This window comes from Crinia signifera, chromosome 4 (genome assembly GCF_055691185.1).
Source record: "Crinia signifera chromosome 4, ASM5569118v1, whole genome shotgun sequence".
Taxonomy (NCBI): Eukaryota; Metazoa; Chordata; class Amphibia; order Anura; family Myobatrachidae; genus Crinia; species Crinia signifera.
Genome location: NC_139220.1, coordinates 32,724,513 through 32,740,154, shown reverse-complemented (window position 1 = coordinate 32,740,154; position 15,642 = coordinate 32,724,513). Strand labels below are relative to the sequence as shown.

General features: G+C 45.6%; 1 long non-coding RNA gene across 1 annotated transcript; it reads left to right on the top strand.

The window, feature by feature from the left end:
• Positions 1-9,916: 9,916 nt before the first annotated feature.
• On the top strand, positions 9,917-11,613 carry LOC146072273 (uncharacterized). Its single transcript, XR_014473024.1, has 2 exons — positions 9,917-10,403; positions 11,448-11,613. It is a non-coding gene; the product is annotated as an uncharacterized LOC146072273 (long non-coding RNA).
• Positions 11,614-15,642: the final 4,029 nt, after the last annotated feature.

The window sequence follows — 15,642 nt, the reverse complement described above, 5'->3', positions numbered from 1 at the left end:
TCGACCTTCATTGAGTCGGCGCTATATGACTCATCAGGAGAGGCTGAGTTTTATTTGTAGTCGGTGTGAAGTTAAACGGCTACAACAAAATATAAATATAGGTTAAAAAAATAAGTCGAATTGTTTTTTATTCATGAAATGTTTTCCGCACAACCCGTAATGTTTAATAAACAGCACAGAAATCACAGTTCCCATGTTGTTTATGTGGCCATCAGCCGCCCGGAGAGATAAATCTAGCAAGAGTCCACATCAAGCGGCTCAAACGCCGAAATGGAATTCCTGATTATAAATACAGGTTCCGCTTACAGATGAGTCCGTAATGACCAGCTTATCAGAAAGACAATAACCATTTCCATATACAAGTGCAAATTCCTCCATATTCTGGGTAAGTTCATTACACAAACCTTGCACTAAAATCACATAGTAATTTGTTTCCTTCTGTTGCTCAACCTTTAGGGTTACTCTCAAGTGCCCTTGTTAGAAAACACCGAATTAGGAAATTTAATCAGGTGAAATGAAATGAAATTCACAGAGTAATGCCACACAATAGAGCCTGCAGCCATTCTAAGTACTGCGCATTGGAAGAGAAAAGATTGTGGTGGATTATGGCCCTTATTCAGTTCTGACCGCAGTACAAATTTGTTCTCAAAATGAGCAAAACCATGTGCGCTGCAGGTGGGGCAGATGTAACATGTGCAGAGAGAGAGAGTTACATTTGGGTGAGTTATTTTGTTTCTGTGCAGGGTAAATACTGGCTGCATTATTTTTACACTGCAATTTAGATTTCCGTTTGAACGCACCTCACCCAAATCTAACGCTCTCTGCACATGTTACATCTGCCCCACCTGCAGTGCGCATGGTTTTGTCCATTTGAGAAGGAATTTGCCTTTGCGGGTGAACCAGAATAAGGGCCTGTGTCTGATGTTTCCAGCATTGTGGCTGATTCAGACTTGTTCGCAGTGGTCCAAATTTGGCCTGTCCTCGATGGGCGGGGTCGGTGCATGCACAAACCCCAGGAGGGAACCCCTGCGGTGAGTTATACACTTGCCGGGTGGTTTGCTAAATGACGAGCAGACAGGGGGCGGTTATTGGGGTCTTCCCAGCATTTTGTGGGCGAAGGGAGGATAAATCATTTCATGGTGAGCGACCATCGAATGATTTTTCCTCCGTGCAGCCATATGCAAGCGGATATGTAAGCGTAAACATCCGCATGGAAGCGCGGGGATTTGGCGTGGAAGGAGGGTCATTCGTTCTCCGGGGATGACGTATACCCCCCTGAATTACCCCCATTGCTTTATCTGCAATGCAACATTGTCACATGAACCAATATAAAGTACAATCAAATTCAGTCTATTGCATTAATATACATCATTGGTTCGCAAACGCAGGGCCTAATTCAGAGTCTGATCACTAGGCTGCTAGAGCCCCGCCATCAGGTATACGCCACAACACCAGAGTGAAGGATTTTCACATTTCACATTTTCCAGGTCACCTTGCAGGTCCACAGGTGTACTCATTACTCACTGATCAACAGATGGAAGTAACCATTTCACTTGTGATTCTGGGGTTGTATTATGAGGGAGAAGCGGTATTGGCGCCATTATCTGTGTTGATGATACCACTTCTTCCTCTTGTATGGAGGAGGAACAGTGCGGTCAGTGACAGGGGCGCTATACGCCCATATGATTATCGGTGCTGCTATCTGTAAGATAACACGCTGATATCAGTGGGCAATGTATGAGCAGTCAGCGGCCGGTGTCAGTGACCATAGCCCACAGGAGGGACAGCGCTGTCCCCACCAGCTACAGACTGCACAGGAGACATAGCGTATCAGCAGTAGGCTGTGCTTGGTAGGGATCATCAGATAGTTATCACTCCCCCACTGAGTGATAGAGGTAGTGCCAATATTCAAAAAAGGAAAAAAGGAAGATCCCGCTAATTACAGACCCGTTAGTTTAACATCAATTGTGGGTAAACTATTTGAAGGATTTTTAAGGGATGGTATCCAGGAATATTTAGATCATCACCGTCTACTCAGTACTAACCAACATGGGTTCGTGAAAAATCGTTCATGCCAAACTAATCTACTAGGGTTCTATGAAGAGGTTAGCAAAAACCTCGATAATGGAAATGCTGTAGATGTGATTTTCCTAGATTTCGCTAAAGCATTTGATACTGTCCCACACAAGAGATTGATTAATAAAATGGAGAACCTAGGATTGGGTGAAAATATCTGCAGATGGGTAGGGAATTGGCTATGTAATAGAGAACAAAGAGTGGTTGTGAATGGTGCCGTATCAGATATGATACCGGTACTAAGTGGAGTGCCCCAGGGTTCGGTTTTGGGGCCCATTTTGTTTAACATTTTTATTAACGATATTGGGATAGGGTTACTCAGCAATGTATCCATCTTTGCGGACGATACAAAACTTAGCAAAGTCATCAAATCACCAGAAGATGTCACCATGCTTCAAAATGATCTTGCAATTCTAGATGAGTGGGCAAAAAAATGGAAGATGAGGTTCAATGTAGATAAATGTAAGGTTATGCACCTTGGGAGACACAACCAGTGTGCAAGTTACAACCTTAGCGGAGAGGAACTGGGTAATTCCATACTTGAAAAGGATCTAGGAGTCCAAATAGACAGCAATCTAGGATGTAGTGCCCATTGTAATGTAGCTACAAAAAAGGCCAACAAAATTCTGGCATGTATTAAGAGGGGAATGGAAACTAGGGACTCAAGGGTAATTATGCCACTATATAAAGCATTGGTGAGACCTCACCTAGAGTACGGAGTACAGTTCTGGGCCCCACACTATAAAAAGGACATCATAGAATTAGAAAAAGTCCAAAGGCGAGCAACAAAGCTTATTAGGGGAATGGAGAATTTAAGCTACGGGGAGAGATTAAGCAATTTGGGACTATTTACATTAGAAAAGAGACGTTTAAGGGGGGACATGCTCAACATGTACAAGTATATCAAGGGCCAATATAAGGAACTGTCACACACCCTATTTTCTACTAGAAAGGAATCTAGGACGCGAGGGCATGAGTATAGATTAGAAGAAAAAAGATTTCATTCAGCTAGTAGAAAGAATTTCTTTACGGTCAGAACAGTCAAACTCTGGAACTCTCTTCCCAGAGAGGTGGTAATGGCTGGCTCATTAAATGCGTTCAAGGCAAAGTTGGACAAACATTTACTGGAGAAAAACATCCATGGGTACAAATAAGAAATATAAATTGTCTGTAAAAGATCAGAACCTACCAAATCAGCAATGGATATCTATACCAGGTTGAACTAGATGGACGCAAGTCTTTTTTCAGCCTTACCTACTATGTAACTATGTAACTTTGCTGGCCAAGATCAGTGGCGTAACAATAGCACTGCAGCCCCCGTGGTCGCGGGGAGGCGCAGTGTAAGTACGGGCGCCGGGGGGGCTGAGGTGCTATTGTAATAGTGGTGTGGGCGGGAGCTGGGATCCCTGTCAGCGATGTGGTTGTCCAGGCTCCCGTCCCGGCTTCATTCTGATGATATGAAGAACGGACCATCATAAAATGTCCGACCCCATATAGCAGACAGTTCTCTGAAACTTTGCTGACAGCCGGACTCCAGAGTATGTAAGTATATATGTGGTGGCTGGCAGGGCACCAGAAACCTTTGGCGGAGGGGCGCAGTATTTGAAGTTACGCCACTGCCGAAGATGTTAATACATCTCGGTGATACTGCATTGCCTCGGTAAAGAGGCGAAGCAGGAAGAACTATAGTGGCACATACCCCTATGTTTGAGAAAATGTCATATACTGTACATTAATATGCTGTCTCATCTTTCTGTGGCTCAGATGTATCAAGCTTGATAAAGTGCAGAGTGATAAACAACCGGCCAATCAGCTCCTTCTTGTCATTTTTCAAACCCAGCCTGCAACATGACAGGAGCTGATTGGCTGGTTGTTTATCACTCTACATTGTATCACTTTTTGAAGCTTGATACATCTGGCCCTTTCTCTCTCTGGGCGGGATGCACTGAAGGAAAAATACAGTAAAAACCCTGTTATCTGGGTGTTTACTGCATTTTGGTATGCAGGAAAGCCTGCACGCCCGGTTTCCACTGTGGGGGGTTTCCAACAGCAATAGGTGATACCCTATAGAAGCCTATGGGCTGCCTACCGCATACCACACCGCCCTGCACGACCCCCACAGCCCCCCCCCCCCCCCCACCTGATGTCTGGCCAGCCTCCTGCTGTACTGCCCGGACCGGTGACTTCTTCCTCCCTAGCACCTTCCAGGTGCAGGGAGGAGGAGGCGGAACCCGGCAGTCCCTGCCGCTGCCTGTGCAGGAGGCTGCCAGGCAGACAAGGAGGAGGAGAGCCGCGAGCACCCGCTCATCCCCCCCCCCCGCCAACTGCTTTGCAAACAGCTGCCCTTTGCTATACTAATCGCATTATGTTAGTGCATATGCGATCAGTATTATTGCGGTATCCGGTGGTTGGGGGCTGTAAGGGGGCTGCGGATGTTAGTACATCCCACCCCATGAAACATAAATTTCATGTAAGTACACAAAATTGTTGGGATGTGGTATAGCTCACATGTCTAGGTGTACAGTCATCAGGTCCACAGCAAAAGGTTGACATTGAATAAAGGTTGCCACAGGCCAAGTGTTGTCATGGAAAAAGTCGACGCATATAAAATTGACATGTGTTCTTCACATATCCTTGGTGTCAATGTCGACACCTGAACACTTGGACCACCAAGTAGTGTACAGATGTTATGACATCACAAGTACAGGGGTGGGTGGAGATGACTTTTTATGTATGCACTACTATATTTCCACCACCAGGGGGAGTACAATCTCTTTAAGGTGCTTCAGCAAATACATTTGTTCTCTTTGCATAGCTGCCTTCTGTTGTCGTTTCCATGTCCTTCAAAAGCTTCGCCATCTCCGCCTTGTACCACGCCGCTTGTTATTTTGTTCAAATAACAGAGATAATAAGGTAGAACGTCGTATAGGCGGCTTGCTTGTAATTCAGTAAGCCAAGCTGTTTATTCCGCAATGTTACAAAGAAGCGATGATGAACCATCGGAGTACATAGTGGAATATATATAGGTTGCTCCATTTAGGAACCCCGTGGAGACATACGCCGACCTAAAACGTTTGCTGTTCCATTACCTATAATGAGGTTTCATTTTTTTTATACACTAATGGAAAAATAGCAATTTTCTTATTTGCAATGATATACTGGAAGTTGTGAGCCATATGGAGAAATACAGGACGTAGCAAGCGACAGAAATGGTACAAAGCGGCGCGCTGAGCCGCGGTGCCGCGCCCTCCTGGGTAACACTGGGTCAAATTCATCATAGAATTTAAGATATTTAAAAACCCAGCAACGAAGAGACACATTACATAGCTAAATGTCATATCTCAGTACTTCCATATATTTCATTCGTGTCATTTTGGTTCAAATATAACCAATGGCCAGAGATACAAAGCTGCGTATCTAGGGGCCTGATTCAGACCTGCTTGCTAGACTGAGTAATATTCCCTGGTTAGTGAGCATGAAAATGCCCCCCCCCCCCCGCCGAACATCCCCCACTGATTGAATCCCCGCAGTACAATGCGAGCACATCCGCTCGCATGCACCGCAGAGAGGAAAAATCTCACCATCAAATGATTTTTCCTCTGTTGCTGCCATCATATAACTACATCCGCCCACCCCCAAGCAGGCAGGGCCACAACTGCATTTGCACACCCATGGAAAAACAGTGGACACACCCATGGAAACGCTGGGGTGAAAATGAGCTGAAGTAATTCGCTCCTCATGCGACTATGCTCCGCATGCGGCTATGCGCATCGGAGACAGGCAGAATTCGGACCTGAATTTTTTATATTTTATAGAATGAGTTAATCTAAATATATATAAAAGGCTTACTACTCCCCACCTCTATGAGATAAAGGGTGAAATTTACAAAGATGTGAAATACACTTCACAGGTCATGTTGTTATGGGCAACCAATCAGAAGCTACTTCTTATTTATTTACCACTCTCTAGAAGATAGTAGACAGGATGTGATTGGTTGCCGATAGCAACATGACCTGTGAAGTGTATTTCACATCTTCGTAAATTTCACCCAAAGTACTGCCACTGACCACTAGAGGTGACTCGACGGCCCATAACTTTGGCCCTTATTCTGATTGGTGCGTACTTTCCCGAATTCTTTCGGATCGCGTTTTTTAGCCGTCTGCGCATGCGTGGGGAACGCCACGCGCATGTGCCACGCATGGTCTCCGTACTTGTTCTCACTAATACCGTACAGAAATGTGCACCGCAATCACTGGGGCAATATGGGCGTGTTATGGGCGTCATGCGGAATGACACAGGGGCCTAGTTTCAAAGTGGGCTAAACTTGGCGGAAACATGGGCGGACACGGGGGAGTACACATATTTTGGTAGGCGTGCATTCGGACAGCACGCCGAATGCACGCGAACAAAAAGGGAAGAAATGTGCGGTGTCCAAAAGGCTAGTATTGCTTAGCGGACACCACTCGGTCATGCGCTAGGCAATCGGAACGCCTAATCAGGACGGACGCACCTCAACCAATGTCAGCTGAACACAATGCAATCACCTACTTTACTCATTACTTGTTAATTACACGCTTCTCACTGCTTCAATTGGAACCATTGCAGCTTAAATGGACCATTACTAAACACACACATATATGCTGCATTTTTCACGCACTTTTACACTGCAAATAATGAACACAACTTAATATTAATAATACTAATACACATGTCACTTCTGCATGTATCAATTAATACAGACATTTGGGGGGCCAAAATAACATTTATTAAAGAAACTTAGAAAATAATTTCGAAACCATCACAAAATAAATGGTACCATAACAGGACTAAAAGTAAATAATATATAATAAATAGCCACAGCAGAATCATTGGGAACACATCAGGTGGCTTCACAACAAAAGTAGAGCACCAACACTCCAAGTACAGCACACAGTAATGGTAGCCGAAACAGGGCAACAGGGGAACCAAACATGACATTTGAACCGCGGGCAAATGTGGTGACCCTCGGCACGGATTTTGACACAGGATGCTGACACACACAGCTCAATGGAAGATTTGGGAAGACATAACGGTGGAGATTAAGGGGGACACAAGTTCATTTGCGGGCACGTTTGCCCCTGGCAGGCTCCTTGCCACGTGCAGCAGCTCTTCGGCCTCGCCCACGGCCACAGTCTGATGGTGGGTCACGTGGAGCACATGCTTGGGAACGGGTGGATGTTCTTCCCCCTCTGGCAGCAGGGAGTGATGATGGTGGTAATGCACCAGAAACGGGTGACATTAGGACCCTATTGGTGGTAACTAGCTCCACCATAAGTTCATTATGGTGGAGGAGGAGTTCATTTTGCCGCAGGGCTTGATCAGCCAGCACCTGCAGGCTAGCAGCAATAGATTGCTGGCTGGCACTCATAGCTTGCTGGCTGGCACTCATAGCCTGCAGGCTCGCAGCAATACTCTGCTGGCTGGTGGTCAAACCCTGCAGCACCTCCTCGGCCCTACGCACCCGCTCTGATGCCGAGTCTCCCTGCTGCACAATACTTTCAAGCACATGCCCCCACGTGGCCAATTCAGCCGCGGACATTGCCGGCTGCTGCTGCACGGGCCTGCTACTGGGGCCAGGTGGCACAGACTCCACAACCTCCTCAAGAGATTGTTGACCAAGCGGTGGGGATGCTGTTGAACGAGAAAATACCAATTACCACACATTCCATGCAAAATTCTAAACATCTACTTATGGCCTGGCAAATAATTACCTTCAAGCGTAGAAGCCATCACTTCCGCTGGGGACTCGCTGTCTATGGTGCTCACCCCCCGGACCTCCTCCACTGCAATGCAGCACTGTGCCATCTCTTCCAGGGGGGTGAGCTTCAGCTTTGATGGCATGGGGCCAGCCCCAGAGGTGTGGCTGTGTTCCCACCGCTGGGTCAATTTCTTCTTGAGGTTGCCTTTGAAGTCGTGCCACCTGCAATCAAAGTGTACATATTAATACATGTCACTCCTCATGTTTGCTGTAGCACCCATTGCAATCTGAAACATAATACAACATGTGCCTACTGACACCAAACTTACATTATATTCATTTTGCAAAACAACCCTTAGAAGATACAACCACAGTCACCCTACAATAACTATCAATTCAATGTCATGGCAAACATGTCTGTGCCTCCAAGCAACGTGACCACCCATTGACCAACTCCATCTAATATTGAATGTAAACATTACTGGACTTGTACTGCTCAAATGTAACACACATGTACTTGCCTCTTCTTAACATGCTCCACCTCACGAACTTATGGAGCCACCGCATTAATCTCCGCCGTTATCTCCTCCCAGATCTTCCATCTCCTTGTGTGTGTCAACTTTACCGGTGGGCACTCTATCAAATCACGTGCCCGGGTCACCAGGATGTCAAGCTCCTGCGGTTCATATGCCATGTTTCTTGTGTTTGGTTCCTCTGTTGCCCGACTGCGGCCACTGGCACGACCACTGGCACCGCCACTGCCACTGGCACTGCCACGGCCACAGCCACCGGTTGCTGTACTTGAAGTGCTGGCCTGGCTACTCTGTTGGGAAGCCACCTGCTGTGTTCCCAATGATTCTGCTGATGCTGAGGATGGGCCAGCTGCTGATTGGCCTGATGTTGATGGCCCATCTGGCTGTTCTGGGTTGAGGGGGACATAGGTCGTGTTGGACTCCATGCGTGACAAGAGGTTCTGCACCACCTGTTCTTCCTCTGACTCTGAGCCAGCCATGTTTGCAACAACTGTTTGCCTTTCTAGGACAACTTTAAATACTATTTCTGTAATTGGCGTTAATCAGCTGCAACCTGCGTTCCGTACGGCCGCGTTCCGTACGGCAGCGTCAACCGTGCGGCGCATACGGCACGCCCCTTGGTGTGGATAAATATTTCTCAAAAACCTGGCAAACTCAGTAAGTCTGATTTAGTAGCTAAATGCAGATTTGAACACCAATAACCAAATAAAACTGAGGTCACACATGAAATGTATATTTGAATGTACATCTGTACTGTGCACTTGTTTGGTATGTACCCATTCCATATGTAAATCCAGTCCACCACTTAGCCACAAGTAATCAGTGCTAGCATCCAAATCACATGTGAAAGCACTCCAAATTCTGGCTGGATGCTAGCTACTTTTCATTCCACCTCTGTAGTATGGGCCAGTAGAAGGTAAGTGTACACATGGCAGCATGGCCTAATTTTGGGAAAAGGTCTGCCACTATTTGCTATGTTTCTGCTGCATAGCTTTCATTATAAAATAGCTGTTTAGTACCTTGTTGAGTTAGGTGTAAGTGTCTAGTGATGCAGACTATTTCACCTGTTGCTTATACCCATGTTTGGTGAATGTTATAGATTATATATAATGTGTTTCCATCTTAGTTTACACTGTCTGTTTAGGATGGGTGTGCGATGCAATGGGTTAGCCGTCTGTTCGGGCGCATACACGCTGTTAGTGTAAAAATGAACAATAAAGTTAATACCAAATATCACTCTGATCAACCAATGACAGCACATGATTGTTTGATTTGTGCCATTGCTAAGATGGCGGCCTATGGCAGAGCAGCCCCTTTTTCCCCTGCAGAATTAAGGACACTGGTCGCCGTTATGGACACTGGTCGGTGGTCCGACTTGAGACGACGCCAGCCGGATTTGCTCCAGCAAATCAGGGCCAGCATAGCGAGATGTGAGTGTTTATACATTAAATGGCCATTTGTACATGATTGCTTACATGACCTTATTTAAGGCAATAAGGCCACCAGCCTGATCATAAATGAAACATGGCATACACTATATGTGTGCTACTTCCTGTTTGACACCCTGTAATGGTGATAAAATATGTCATTGAGTAGGATTAATGTTTGTGATGCTTACAATGGCCCAAATGTCACAGCATACCTGCCATGTTACAGGCTGTGTTTTGTAAAGGCCACTAAAGAGCTGTTTGCCTGTACAATTATCTGTACTTATAACCTTTGCATGTATAGCTTGATAAGGCTTAATACAAATGACCCCTAATCAGCACTTTTTTGTTTTTCCCCAAACACAGCACGGGATCGAGCAAGACAGGCCCGGGAGGAGCCAGAGGTGGGCCAGGAGGAGCTTGCCCAACCAAGGGCCCAGGAGGTGCCTCAGGAGGAAGGGATGGCGGAGGAGGTGGCACAGGAAGTGGAGGAGGAGGGGTGGGCTGTGGAGGCGCTGCCACCAGAGGAGGACGTGCCACCAGAGGAGGAGGTGCCAGCAGTGGAGGCCCCTCATGAAGAGGAAGAGGAGGAGTTTGAGGCCTGTGAGGTTGTCCAGGCGGCAGAAATTGGTATGTATACATAAGGATTAATTTTTCCTTTTGTCATCTACTATTTGCTATGTAGCACTGGTGATTCAATTGTGTTTTTCAATACTATAAAGTGATAAAACAAACTGGGTAGCAACAGACACACTTAGGGGTTAGATAGGGTGGGCAAACCATCCCTTTCATCCAGGACACATATTAATGACACAGGTTGTGGGGATGGCTTTCAGGTCGATTTAAAGTGTCAATGAACCAGTGTAGTTAATCTGTATCCTGGAAGAAAGTGATGACGTGCTCATGTAAGGGTTACATGTCCCTGCTGCAAGTGTACAATCTGTAGGCTTATATAGGTGAGTATAGTTTACAGGTGCTTAATTTGACCAAACTAGATTCAGTATGGCATAAATGGAGTATGGACAGGCGTGGCTTAGACTGGAGTAACAAGTGGTCAGTGCCCCTGGGCCCTCCTCTAGCTAACCACCCCCTGCGGTCTGCATGTATGTTTGCCACCATAATTGTTTGATGATTTGATCTTAGTAATGATTTTGTGCATGGGAGTGGGTTAGTGCTGCAGCTTCACCTAACTGGCATTATGACAATGATTTCTGGAGCAGACCATCAGCAGGCAAGCCATGCTTGATTGCACCAATGTACTGTGCATTCCTGAGAGTTGTGTAACTCCCCTGCCAGGCTCCATCATATAACAGACACTGAACTTTGTTTGCAGAATTGTGATTGGTGCAGCGCGTGACATGCTTCTCAGAGCTTAGTCATGGGTGGGTTTGGATTGAGAAGGAGCAGTATGACTGTGAGGTGTTCTACAGAGTAAAGGGTATAGGGCAAAAATCAGGCTTTCCATGTAGTATGTATGCATGTATTTATAGGTGTATGTGTCATACATATAGTTATATATGTGTCTATATATATATCTATATATATATATCTATATATATACATACATATACACACACACACCTGTCACGGTGCATGTTTAAAATGTAGGTATGACTATGTTAAATGTATGCATGAATATCATTATTTATTTTTCTATTTGTATTTCCTCCACAGATGAGCCTGCCCAAGCAGAGGAGGGTCGCCGTGGGGCCCTCCTAAGAATTAGAGCCCACATGCGGCACATTTTGGACGAAATGGACCGGCTCATTGATGAGGAAAATTAATTTCTTACACATTTATTTTTTCGTGTTTATTATAATAAATAGTTATTTAAAGTTCAAAGTTGTCAGTGTTTTTTTCTAACATGCAAAAGTATATGTGTAACTTGTTTAAAATCTTTTAAATAAGCAAAATGTAAAAAGTGTATATAGATGTATGTTAGGGTCACATGCTGTAAGGGTTAATGTGTGTCATGAATGTAGTAGGAATGTGGGTCAGTATAGATGAGCATTTAATTGATTGAAATTGATAACAATCCCTTTTTCATGAGGTTGCCTAATTGCCTAAGTGGGTCCAGGGCTGCCAAGAGAAATCCTGGGCCCCGGTACAACAATTCCCCAGGGCCCCCATGGGGGGGGGGTGTGGCCACAGCATGTTGGGGGCGTGTTTAGCACATAAGACGAACCCACTCACAGGAGCATGGAGAACCTCGGTATACACGAGAAGGCACCCAGGCAAGCTGCATTACCCCCCTGCATAGAACCAGTGAGTGCCGGCCCACCGCAAACATATACATATATATATATATATATATATATATATATATAAATATATATATATATATATATATTCCAAAATTTTGTTTGGCACTCCGGACAATGGATTTAGACATATATATATGTGGAGAATTGGGTAGCACTCTCATGGATTTCAAAATGAAAACATTACCAGACGGGTGTAGTGGTCAACGTGTGGATAATCCAGGGGTGAGGGCGGCACTCAAAATAAAGACATCACAGCATCATGCGTGTGTATTCAGCGCCTAGCGCTTTCGGGGTTACCCCTATCCTCAGGGCAGCAGGTACACAGGAGAGAAGCAAATCAACAATCAACAGTGAACACTTACCCCAATAAGTACCCACAGGGTCCCGCGTCTGGTTCTCTCGCCGTCTGGCACCGCCATCCCCTCTGCCGGATGTTCAGCAGACGTCACTTACGGGTTCGCAGCACCTGAAAGCCGGAACTCACCCACGCTGAATACACACGCATGATGCTGTGATGTCTTTATTTTGAGTGCCGCCCTCACATATATATATATATATATATATATATATATATATATATATATATATTATATACATATATATATATACATATACACACACACTATATATATATATATATATATATATATATATATATATATATATATACACACATATACACACACACTATATATATATATATATATATACACACACTATATATCTATATATATATATATATATTAATTTATATACTGGTAAATCAAATCATACATTATTAGTCAGGCACAGGCAGCCAGGAGACAAATGGTGCATGCACTTACTCGTAGCGTGGGTCAGTCTGACTTTTCAGAGAAATTTTCAGTGAGCTCAGGCTGAGCTGCTCAGCCTCTGAGCTCCTCCGGCTCCACACCGCACGCACCGACCCTCCCCTTCCTGGTGTCCTGTCACAGGCAGCAGACTGTATCATCCGGTCCCAGCTGCTGGCCTGCAGTCTGCTGATCCACAGTCAGGAGACGGTGACCTGCGAGATGATGACATCATCTCATCTCGCGGGAGGACCGCACCGTAAGAATTCGGGAAAGTACGCACCGATCAGAATAAGGGCCTTTGTGACTGACCTCTACCTTAACTTAAGCGAGCTTAACCTAAAATAAATCACACTGAAATAAGCCACACAGACAATAAATAAATACACGGAAAACCAAGTGCTAGATTTCAAGCATTTATTGTTTGGTGACCATGTTTAAACTAACTTTAAATTTTTTATCTGAAATTTGAAACTAACTCTTAAACTAAATTAGGAGGATGGCAGAGGAAAATTAACTACCAACGCCAGCACAGTCAACTTGATCTTACCCAAAATATCCAGGAGGGGCTCACCACCGCCTCCTACCTGCATGACCTGCATTATTCGGGAACCTCCACCCTTTACCCTGGCAAAGCAATGGATGCTCCCTCACAGCAATGCCCTTTGTCTGCCCACATGGGAAGGACACACTCATGTTATGCCCCTTAAACTCCTCCATAGGATGCTACCTTGTCACCAGACTAAAACAGACCACCCACCTGAAACCAGCCTTACAGTTGCTTCATACTAATCATCCCAAAAGATAAGGCTCTTATGTGGCATCGTGCTTATCCAGCCCTCAGCCAGTTTTAGCAGAGAGCTACCTTCCTGCAGGAAACCTCTCCCAGCTTGATCATCTGCCCTAAAGTGTTTCTATGGGCTGCAGCCGATGCAGTCTATAGAAGCAGGGGGTTTGTGCATGTGCAGACAAGCCACCGTTTGTGCACATGCACCAGTCCCGGTGCCTGTTATTCAGGTGCCTGACCATGGCTGGTGACACGGCCTCTCCTCTACTCCTTCGGACCAGGCACATGGGCAGCAGAAGCCCCCTTTTTCACAGAGGTAAATGTCACTGCTAACAAATGACTTTGGGAGTGTCTCCTAACAGTGACTTCGGGAGTCTCGGTCCTCGCATATTTGGATGTACTGATCTACACTAGGGTATTGTAGTGGCATTTGCATAAAGTTGCATATGGATGACTATCAAAAGCCGGAGTCGCAGACGTGGCTTCATTGCCTCAGAATTAAAGGTAACCTTAAAGAATCCGAAGGTTTTAGGGCATAAACTTCCATTCGCAGCCTTGCGTGCTGGGGTGAAATCATTCGATGGTCGCCGACCATGAAATGATTTCTACAGCGCTCGCAGATCAGATCTGCAGCTTCCCTGTGCATGAAGCGGTCGGGCAGCTGACATCCGCTGGTGTCAGCTGCCCCCCCCCCGGCACCGGCATCGCAGACGTATTTCCATGGGAAAACCATTGAAATTCTGTGCATTCCCATCTGTCCGACCACTCGCCACCACCCCACGCCCCTGCGTGCCCCCCCCCACCCACACATGTGTATTATGTGTGTGTGTGTGTATTCCTCCAGTGTTGACACTGGAGGAATACACACACAGAATTCCAACACTCTAGTTTATGCTTTCTGCCTTTTGTGATTATAGTTTTTATGCTATACCAAGTCCATTGGATTTTTTATGAACTTCAAAGTTTTACGAGCCCAGGTAAAGGGACCTACTGTAACAGCTGAAAATCCCAAACTAGTTATATGACAGTTTATAATCCTTACCCCTGATGAAGTCATTGTGATGAAATGTGTTGGGTTTTGAGTTCTTATCCATCAAGAACTGACTGCGTAATGGATTACTGTATACTGTATGACTCTTCTTTGGATTTAATAAATATATCATTATATTATGAAATTGTGTGAGATTGTTCCAGTGAAAAATTAAAACTCACTAACTTGGTGGTGGCATATCTAGAGCGCTCTCTGTTCTTCATTCATTTATATATATATATATACTAGGTGATTCATACGGGCGCTCTTCACACCGGCATAAGGGGCTGCGCCCCCTTAATTTGTGAACGTTTGTATATGAGAAAGATGGTTAGAATTGTATGAAAGATGCCTGTATTGCAACTTGAGTTATAGGTGAAATGTGTTAAATAGAGAGCATATGATGTGGAAGGGGGTGTGTATTGTTTTGTTTAATTAAAAAGCGGTTACAGAGTAAGATGTACATTGATAGTGTGGATGGTACAGTGACATTTGTGGGTGGGGGGGCTGTGTGTGCATGTTGTTTAGGTGTGTGTGTGTGTGCAATAGTATAGTAGGGTGTTTTTGAGTCAGCGGCTCCCCACTGGCGGAGGTCACGACACAGGAAAACAGGAGGCTGTGTAGTGATAGGGGTGTGTGGGCATAAGGGGGACTAAAGAGGAGGGTGGGAGACACTGTGCAGCTTCTGCCAGTGGGTGAGGGTCCAGCGTGGCAGTACAGGAGTACAGGATGGCGGCCCTGAGTCAGTGTCTCCTCCTACTGGGTGGGAGTTAGGGTGCATGAGAGCAGGAGGCTGGGCTATGAGGCATGATAGGGGTATGTGGGCAACACAGCATCAGGGACTCCCCAGTGGTGGAAGTTACGGTTCAGGAGAGCAGTAAACTGGGTAGTGATAGGGGTGTGTGGGCATATGGGGGGGGGGTGAGGTTCTGTGAATTGCGGGAGGGGGGTCATGGGGTGGGGTGGGGGGTTTTGCCGC